Genomic DNA, 10,781 nt, shown 5'->3' with positions numbered 1-10,781 from the left:
TTTCTTTTTTTTTTGGGGGGGGTTGGTCGTGGGGGCTGAACTCTGGGCCTGGGCGCTGTCCCTCAGCTCTTCAGCTCAAGGCTAGCACTCTACCACTTGAGCCACAGCGCCACTTCCGGATTTTTTCTTTTTGCTTATGTGGTGCTGAGGAATCGAACCCAGGGCCTCAGGCATGCAAGGCAAGCACTCTACCACTGAGCCACCTTCCCAGCCCTGATCCTCAGCTTTCTAAATAGTTAGGATTATAGGCGCCTGATAGCTATCAGTCTTTGGCTATCAGTTCATTTATTATGAATATGAATGTATTTACATGTATATATACATGTAGATCCATATATATGAAGCAATACCTCACAACTATAGTCCTAGCTACTCAAGAGTGAGATCTGGAGGATCTGGAAGGTTGAGATTCAAAGCCAGACTAGGCAGAAATATCCTCAAGATTCCACTGGCGAAAAGCTAGGTAAGAGGCATGGCGTGGTTTAAGTAGTAGATTACCAGTCAAGCAAGAAAGCTGAGCAAGTACAAGACCTTGAATATAAGCCTCATTACCAGGGGGCATAGGCTTGGAATCCCAGTACCTGGGATTTCTGAGTAGCTACTCTTAAATAGGTTAATGCGCTGGGAATGTGACTTGGTGGTAGAGTGCTTGCCTAGCATGCATGAAGCTCTAGCTTCAATTCCCCAGTACCACATAAACAGAAAAAGCTGGAAGTGGTGCTGTGGCTCAAGTGGTAGAGTACTAGTTTTGAAAAAAGAAGCTCAGGGACAGTGCCCAGGGCCTGAGTTTGAGCCCTAGGACTGCCCCCCACCAAAAAAAAGAAAAAGAAAAAAAGACAATAGTTGGCTTGTTTAAGGATACAGCCTATGAGGTGGTAAAATCAGCAAGGATATTTCATATAGTGCCTTTTAGCTCTGAAGCACTTTTACATATATTCTCTGACCACTGCTTCTGGGCTTTTTCCCTTTCTGACAGCTGGTCTGTGGCCTCTTCATCATGCCTAGCTGGTTATTAGCATGCTGCTAGCCTAGCATATTTGAGGATATAAATAGATGCATTTGTTGTCTGGCTGATTCTTTTCCTGGAGTCAGGCACATTTTTACCAATGCTGGGAACCAAAGCCTTCCTTTGGCTTGGCTCAGGTTAAGAAGGCAGCGTCATGAGGTTCCAAGAATGCATAGGATTGGTTCACTCCCCTGCCTCCCCCTCCTCCACCCCCCACCCCCAGGCTCCTGGAACTTGAACTCAGGGCCTAGGTGCGGCCCCTGAGCATCTTTGTATTTGAACCACAGCACCACTTTTAGCTTTTTTGAGTGGTTTATTTTCTGCCTCGGCAGGCTTCAAAACAGGATCCTCATTTTTCCTTCCTTTCTTTCTTTCTTCCTTCCTTCCTTCCTTCCTTTCTTCCTTTTTTTTTTTTTTTTGTCGGTCGTGGGGCCTGAACTCTGGGCCTGGGCGCTGTCCCTCAGCTCTTCAGCTTAAGGCGAGCGCTATACCACTTGAGCTACAGCGCCACTTCTGGTTTTCTGGTGGTTTATTGGAGATAGGAGTCTCACGGTCTCTCCTGCCCGGGCTGGCTTTGAACCGCAATCCTCAGATCTCAGCCTCCTGAGTAGCTAGGATTACAGGCGCGAGCCACCGGCTCCCGGCTGATCCTCAGCTTTCTAGTTAGGATTATAGGTGCCTGGCTCCCTTCACTTCTATGATAGACCAGCTTTCTTGGTGAGTAACTCTTCAAAGGAGGGAGGCTTTGGAGTATTGAGACTATACTGGGATGCAGCTAGACTTCCAAGTCCATTAGCTGCCAAGGAGTGGGGTCTCTGCTGCTACTTCTGCTTTCTAATTTCTTCAAATGAGCCAGTAGCTTATGGCTAGTGGAGAAAGGATTGTTCATTTCCATTTCCCAGCTTTGTCTTACTAATTTCCGGAATTCTCATCTTCACCTGTGATCCCTATCAGCTACATAAGTGCAATCTGCCTTTCTCAAGAAGGGTGCTAGCCAGGGCTGCTGGCTCAGGAGGCTGAGATCTCAGGATTGCAGTTCAAAGCCAGCCCAGGCAGGAAAGCCTATGAGACTCTTATCTTCAATTAACCACCAAAAAGCTGGAGGTAGAGCTGTGGCTTAAAGTGGTAGAGGGCTGCCCTTGAGCAAAAAAGCTCAGGGACAGTGCCCAGGCCCTGAGTTCAAGCACTATGAAAAAAAAAAAAAGAAGTGTTTCTTGTGGGTTCTGTTTTATTGGTTTCTGTGCAAGTCCTGAGGCCTGAACTCATAGCTTTTTTTGTCGGTCGTGGGGCCTGAACTCTGGGCCTGGGTGCTGTTCCTGAGCTCTTCAGCTCAAGGCTAGTGCTCTACCCCTTGAACCACAGCACCACTTCTGGCTTTTTCTTCTTATGTGATGCTGAGGAATTGAACCCAGGGCCTCATGCATGCAAGGCAAGCGCTCTACCACTGAGCCATCTTCCCTGCCCTCACAGCTTTTTTTGCTCAATGCTAGAGCTCTACCACTTAAGTCACAGCTCCACTTCTGGCTTTTGGGTGTTTAATTAGAGGTAAGAGTCGCATCGATTTTCCTGCCTGGGCTGGCTTCCAATCCTTATCTCAGCCTCCTGAGTAGCCATGATTACAGGTGTGAGCTACTGGCAGCTGGCTTATCAGGAAGTTTTGACATCTGAGGCTCATTTTCTTAACTCTGAAGGTAGCAGCTGCCACATTTCCTACTCCATGAACTCTCCCTTCCATTCAGCAAATGCCTGGTCCATAGTGGGTGTCCCAAATACCTATTAATTAAAGGATCTCTTAAAGATCATGTAAAATTTATCTAACCAACTCGGAATTAAAGCAAATAAATAACAAATAAATAACAAAGTTATTTATTTTGGCTTGATCCTGGACTTGAACTCAGGGTTTAGGTGCTATCCCTGAGCTTCCTTTTGCTCTACTACTTGAGCCACAGTCCCACTTCTGGCTTTTTCTGAGTAGTTTATTGGAGATAAGAGTTTCATGGAGGGGCTGGGAAGGTGGCTCAGTGGTAGAGTGCTTGCTTTGCATGCATGAGGCCCTGGGTTCGATTCCTCAGCACCACATAAACAAAAAGAAAAAAGCCGGAAGTGGTGCTGTGGCTCAAGTGGTAGAGTGCTAGCCTTGAGCTGAAGAGCTGAGGGACAGCGCCCAGGCCCAGAGTTTAGGCCCCACGACCGGACCCAAAAAAAAAAAAAGAGTTTCATGGACTTTCCTGACTTCAAACCATGATCCTCAGATGTTAGGCTCCTGAGTAGCTAGGATTACAGGTGTGAGCCATCAGCACCTGGCCATATGTTTATATATTTTATTTGTTTGTTTGTTTATTTTTGTTGGTCCTGGAACTTGAACTCCGGGCCTGAGTGCTGTCCCTCAGCTCTTCAGCTCAAGGTGTGCACTCTACCATTTGAGCCACAGAATCACTTCTGGTTTTCTAGTAGTTTATTGTAGATAAGAGTCTCATGGACTTTCCTGCCCAGGCTGGCTTTGAACTGCAATCCTCATATCTCAGCCTCCTGAGTAGCTAGGATTACAAGCGTGAGCTACTGGCACCTGGCACATGTTTATATTCTTGAAAAAAAAAAAAAAAAAAGACTTGGGCTGGGAATGTGGCTTAGTGGTAGAGTGCTTGCTTAGCATGCCCAGACTTCAATTCCTCCATACCATATAAACAGAAAAGGCCAGTGGCTCAAGTGGTAAAGAAACCTAAGCAAAAGAAGCTCAGTGCCAGGCCCTGAGTTCAAGCCCCAGGACTGGAAAAAAAAAAAAGACTTTTAAAAGCTCTTCAGCTCAAGGCAGAGCAGTCTACCACTTGAGCCACAGCACCACTTCCAGTTTTCTGATGGTTAATTGGAAAAGAATCTCATAGACTTTCTTGCCTGGGCTGGCTTTGAGCCGCAATCCTCAAATCTCAGCCTCCTCAGTAGCTAGGAGATTACAGGTGGAGCTACCGGGACTCAATAGGGGCTATGTTTTTTTGTTTTTATTTCTGTTGGTTGTGAAGCTTGAACTCTGGGCCTGGGCACTGTCCCTCAGATCTTCAGCTCAAGGCTAGTGGTCTACCACTTGAGCCACAATGCCACTTCTGGCTTTTTTTGTTTATGTGGTGCTGAGGAATCGAACCCAGGGCCTCATGCATGCAAGGCAAGCACTCTACCACTGAACTACCTCCCCAGCCCTGCCACATATATATATTTTTAAATGAAAAGATTCCTATTGTCTTATGGCTACTAAGCAAATGTTTCCACATAGAGTAATTTGCCCTTCCCAGTATCATAGAGCATTAGTGTTAGAGGTATTCTGCCTCATTTCAAATCCTGCGATTATTTAAATGATATTGATCATGTTATTAACCTTTCAATGCATGTTTCCGCATGTATAAAGCAGATAAATTAACAGTACTTGTTAGAGATAGTTGTGAATTAAGAAAAATCCTTAGGCTGGGCACCTGTGGCTCACATCTGTAATCTTAGCTACTCAAGGAAGTCAATGCCAGCCAGGGCAGAAAAGTCCCTGTGATACTTTTTTTTGGTTGGTTGTGGGGCCTGGGCACTGTCCCTCAGCTCTTCAGCTCAAGGCTAGAATTTACCACTTGAGCCACAGCGCCACTTCCGGCTTTTTCTGCTTATGCGGTGTTGAGGAATTGAACCCAGGGCCTCATGAATGCAAGGCAAGCACTTTACCACTGAGCAAGCGCTCTACCACTGAGCCACCTTCCCAGCCCCGCCCTTGATCTCTTTTGCTCAAGACTAGCACTCTACCACTTTGAGCCACAGCACTGCTTCCTGTTTTCTGGTAGTTAACTGGAGATCAGAGTCTCACAGACTTTTCTGCCCTGGCACACTTCAAACAAAGATCCTCAGATCCTAGCCTCCTGAGTAGGTAGGAGTATAGGCGTGAGCCACCAGCATATGGCACTATTTTAAACCTATGTCCTCCACCATGGTAATTCTGCATGTAGAAATATATTCCACTTAAATCCAGTAGATAGGGCTGAGAAGGTGGCTCAGTGGTAGAGTGCTTGCCTTGCATGCATGAGGCCCTAGGTTCGATTCCTCAGCACCACATAAGCAAAAAGAAAAAAGCCGGAAGTGGCGCTGTGGCTCAAGTAATAGAGCGCTAGCTTTGAGCTGAAGAGCTGAGGGACAGCGCCCAGGCCCAGAGTTCAGGCCCCACAACCGGACCCAAAAAATAAATAAATAAATCCAGTAGATGAAGGTAAATAGATTGGCATTTGCTGTGCTTCGGGGTTGAAAAATAAATAGAGAGGCTATTTGGTTATGAAAGTTGAGGCCGGTATAAACAATCATTTAGCTCCCATCATTAAGTTTATAGCCAATCATGGTATGACCAGGAAATGCTTAGCCATTTGCACACTGTCTGGGGCACATCCATAAATGTATCATCTCATCAGTTTCTTTTAGATGTCTCAACACTGCTCATATGTTTTTCATGAATTTATGTGCTGCTTTAAATGTTCTCACAAACTTAGTACTGTAAACATAACTGTTTTCCCTTTTTATACTAAATAAACATACATGCAGAATCAACAAATTCATTCCTCAATTTTTTTTTTTCCTGATCCTGGTGCTTGAATCAGGACCTGAGTGCTGTCTCTGAGCTTCTTTTACTCAAAGCTAGTGCTCTACAACTTGAGCCACAGTTCCACTTCTGGTTTTTCGGTAGTTAACTGCAGATGAGCATCTTTCTTTTCTGCCCAGGCTGGCTTTGAACCACCATTTTCAGATCTTAGCCTCCTGAGTAGCTAGAACAGGCTAAGCCACAGGTGCCCAGCCTAAAAGCAAGTTCTTATATACAGTAAACAATGATAACCTCAATTTTTCCTTATCTCCGTAGGTATAGATACCTCCGAGGGGCTCAATTACCTTTGGCCAAATAGCACAGTTGTAACCAGCTGGTATTCTGGTGCTCCTTTTACCAAAATGCACAGGCCTCCTGATATCTTGGCCAATTAAGTTCTAGTTGAAAAACTCCTGTGGCTAAAACAACAGAAAGGAATCCTGGTAAACTGTCAAGTTGGTCACCCCTAACCACCATAAAAAAAAAATGACAATCTGCCAAACAATACATTCTTGGGTCCTAACCTAGACTTAGTAAATTAGAAGCTTACCTTTTTATACGGCCTCCCAGGGCTGGGGATGTAGCTCCAGCTCCATGGTTAAGGTTTATGTTTAACACGTGTAAAGCCTGGGTTCAATCCCTGGTGTGCATGCATGCACACCTGCAGGAACTGCTGATTCATACTACAGTTTTGAAAATGATTCTTTTTCTTTTGGCTGTTATGGGGCTTGAACTCTGCCTCTAATTCTCAATTTGTTGCTCATGGTTGGTGTTTTACCACTTGAACATGCTTCAAGTCTGGTATTTTTTGGTAGTTTAAGTGCAGATAGCTTTTTGAACTTTTCTGCCCAGGTTCATTTCAAACTGCTGTTGTGACCACTGGTGCATCACCCCATTCTTAGATATTATTTCCAGTTTCTCTTTAAATCAAAACCAATCAACAAAATTGTAGTAAGCCCAGAAAAATCAACCATTTGCTAAATGAAATGATTGGAATAACACAAGATTACTGAAAGGGGATAAGAGGTAGAATGCATCTCAGCATACACAAAGTCCTGGCTCCAATCACCAGCACTGTAAAAACAAAACGAACAAAAACTACTGAAAATGAGTCTGACATTACTTGTATTTAAAAATAAATCAATGTTGACTTTTAATACTCACCACTGAATATTAAGGCCTATTATATGCAGGGAACAATTACTGACAAAAAAAAGAGAGAGAGAGAAAGAGAGCATAGGTTCACTATTCAGGAATGAACATATCAGGGAAAACAGCAAAAACCTCAAAAGAAACCTCTTCAGGAGTATTAGCGTTCAGAACAACCGACTTAGGGATAAGCAGATTCTGAATGTAATTTATTTAGTTATTTTTTTTGTCGGTTGTGGGGCCTGAACTGTGGGCCTAGGTGCTATCCCTCAGCTCTTCAGCTCAAGGCTAGCGCTCTACCACTTGAGCCACAGCGCCACTTCCGGCTCTTGCTGCCCTGATCATCTCATGCTACCTGAAGCATGCTAAAAAATGTGGAATCACTGGTCTCACTCAATCTGGACAAGAAACCTATTTACATTTTATAAACATTTTTAGGTGATTCCTACGTATGAACAAAAACAAACAAACAAAACCCCCTTAAGACTTGGCAATAGTCCTAATTCAAAGTAGGACACTTGGGACAAAGTACAAGCTTGGTCTTGCTGGATGGTTTAGGCTTGTAATCCTACCTAATCAGGAGGCAGAGAACTAGTGGATTGTGGTTTGAAGCAAGTCCAGGTAGAAGTCTACAGACTCCATCTCCAATTAACCAGCAAAATGCCAAATTAGAAGTCTGGCTCAATGCTGGGGCCAGTGGCTCATGTCTGTAATCCTAGATACTCAGGAGGCTGAGATAGTGGGTTGAAGATCAAAAGTATGTGAGACTTATCTCTAATTTAACTATTCAAAAATGGGGAGTGGCACTATGGCTCAAAGTGGTTGAGAGCTATCCTTTAGCAAGAGCTCGGAGCAGCGCCCAGGCTCAGAGCTCAACTGACAGAAAGTAAGTGTGGCTCAAGTATTGTCAATCATGAATGAAAAAGCCGAGCAAGAGTTCACAAGACCCCAATTATGTCAAGGCCTTATAAATATTTAAGTCTCAGTTTCCTGCAGGGGATGGCTTTCAACTGCAATCCAGAGATCTCAGCCTCCTGAGAAAGTAGATTATGGGTGTGAGTATGTAGATCTCAGGGATTGAACTTAGGGGCCTGGGCACTCTCCACCAGTTTTTTGCATTCAAGGTGAACGTTCTTAACACTTGAGCCACAGCTTCACTTCTGGCTTTTTGGTAGTTAATTGAAGGTAAACATCTCCTGGCCTTTTCTGCTGCTTAGGCTGGCTTTGAACTGTGCCTGGTAGATGTAAAGCTATTGACTACATCATCCCCTTGGCCCTCCTACTATCTGCAAATGTTAGAGTAAGGTGCCCACGGCTCATGCCTGGACTCCTAGAAGTGGCAGAGCACCAGCCTTGAGAGAAAAAGTCAAGGAAGTCCAAGTTCAATCTCTAGTATCAGCATGTGTATACACACACACTTGCCAGGCACCAGTAACTTACACCTATAATGAATGCTAGCTATTTAGGAGGTTGAGTGAGCTCTGAGGATCACTGTTTGAAGCCATCTGAGTAGGAAACTCTCTAAGACTCTTACTTTTCAATAAATGACTCCCCCGAAGGCCGGAATTAGAGCTGTGACTTAAGTGGTAGAGATCTAGCCTTGAGCAAATGCAGCTCTGGGACAGCACCCAGGCCTGCACTTCAAGCACCAGAACCAGAACATATATACACCAAATGCAACCAAAATTTAAGCCTCTAGGAGAGAGCAATAGAAGGGGTGACATTTTTCAAAAGTAAATGTACTCTACCTTACTTGTATAACTATTATCTTAATGGTAACCCTAGAAAAATTTTTAAAAATTTACTCAAGCTAAGCAAGATATTAAAGCTAATTACTAGTGTGATTTGCAAAAGGGGGTAAACAAGTTGGGAATGTTAACTTGCCGGGGTCATGTAAATGAAGTGAAACTGGAGTTACTTTTTAGCCTCTTCCACTGAACAAATTCATTTGCCAAATTAGCCATCAGCAGAATGACCATGACAATGCTTACAGATGTAAGCAAGAGTAGTCAGAAAGGTTTCTCTTTGCATGTTAAGCACTGCTTTTCAAAACCAATCATATAACCAATCTGGTAATTTATTGTTTCAACTCATACCAAATTCCTACTGACAGTTTTTGCTCTTCTTTTCCTTTTAACCAGGTGGCATTGTCTACCTTAAAAACGTTAAGTGGACTAGGAATAAAGCTTAGAATACAATGCTCAAAGATTTAGGTTTAATCCCAGATTGCCTCAAATGCATTCTGCATTCCCTTGAGAAGGCTACTTTATAATTTAAAAATAATCAGGACCCAGGGGGTTGGGAAGGTGGCTCAGTGGTAGAGCGCTTGCCTTACATGCATGAGGCCCTGGGTTCGATTCCTCAGCGCCACATAAGCAGAAAAAAAAAAGCCGGAAGTGGTGCTGTGGCTCAAGTGGTAGAGTTCTAGCCTTAAGCTGAAGAGCTGAGGGACAGTGCCCAGGCCCAGAGTTCAAACCCCATGACCGGAACCCCCCCCCCCCAAAAAAAAAGTCAGGACCCAGATACTGGTGCCTCATGCTGATATAATCATAGCTACTCAGGAAGCTGAGATCTGAGGAGCAAAATTCAAAGTTTCCCTGGGCAGAAAATTTATCTCCATTTAACCACCAAAAGCCTGTAAGTAGAGCTGTGGTTTAAGTAGTAGAACGCCAGTCTTGAGCAAAAACACTAGAACCTGGGCTCAAGTCCCAGTACTGCCACCAAAAATAAACCAATAAAAACAGGAGGGGGTGGCTATAATCAAGAACTCTAACACAACAGATGCTGGAGGGGATGTATAGAAGGGAACCTTACTACATTGTTGGTGGGAGTATAAACTTGTTCAACCACTTTGGAAAGTATGGAGGTTCCTCAAAATACTCCATAGAGCTCCCCTATGACCCAGCAATCCCACTTTTGAGCATTTACCCAAATGATCACAAACAAGGCCATACAAGCTGCCAGCACAACTATGTTTATTGCAGCATTATTTACCATAGCTAAGATATGGAACCAACCCAAATGCCCTCAGTAGATGAATAGATCAAGAAAATGTGGTATACAGTGTAATCTTATGCCTCCAACAGAAAAATGACATTGCCCCATTTGTCAGGAAAACAGAAAGACTTGGAAAAAATTATATTAAGTAAGCCAGGCCCAAAGAAACACAGGTCCCATGGTTTTCCTTATTTGCAGTGACTATGTCTGAGACAAGCAGAAATTGTCAGATAAGTTGATGTTAAGCAAAATGAACCCCAAGTTAAGGATTCAAATGTCTCTTTTTCTTTCTTGTGATTGTTTCTAACATAAGATTATTTTTGTTGCTTTGTATGTCCCTCCCCCAGGGTATAACCCGTTATTGTATTTAATGTTGGTATAATTTGTGGAAGGGAAGGAAAAAAACAAATTATTAAATAGGGATACAGGTGGACCCATTGCAACAATGAGATGTACAAGGGGTGGGGGGAACAAAGGAGAAGGCAACAATGCTTGATAAGAAATGTACTCATTACCTTGCCCATGTATTTGTAACCCCTCTGTACCATACTTTCACAATTAAAAGGGGGGGGGGGGAGGAGAGTGCTGCACACTGAGAATGTGGCTTGCCTAGCATGCATGAAGCCCTGGGTTCTACTCCTCTGTACCACATAAGCAGAAAAAGCTGGAAGTGGCACTGTGGCTGTGTCTCAAGTGGTAGAGTGCTAGCCTTGAGCCGTTCAAGCCCCAGGTCTGGCAAATAAACAAACAAATAAAGTGATTTGAGTTAGGGGCACAATACAAGGCAGTGAGTTTGAGTCTCAGCACCACAAATTCTAAGTTAAAAGAATAAAAGCCAGGCGCCGGAGGCTCAGCCTATAATCCTAGCTACTTAGGAGGCTGAGATCTGAGGATTATGGTTCAAAGCCAGCCAAGGAAGGAAAACTCCTGAGACTCTTATCTCCAACTAACCACGGTACATTGTGGCTCAAGAGTGCTTGCCGTGAACTGAAGGGCTCAAGGAGAGTGCCTAAGCCCACAGTTCAAGCCCATGAG

Source organism: Dipodomys spectabilis, unplaced genomic scaffold, assembly GCF_019054845.1.
Source record: "Dipodomys spectabilis isolate Male_0828 unplaced genomic scaffold, ASM1905484v1 ptg000373l, whole genome shotgun sequence".
NCBI classification, from domain to species: Eukaryota; Metazoa; Chordata; class Mammalia; order Rodentia; family Heteromyidae; genus Dipodomys; species Dipodomys spectabilis.
Note: the sequence above shows the minus strand (reverse complement) of the source record.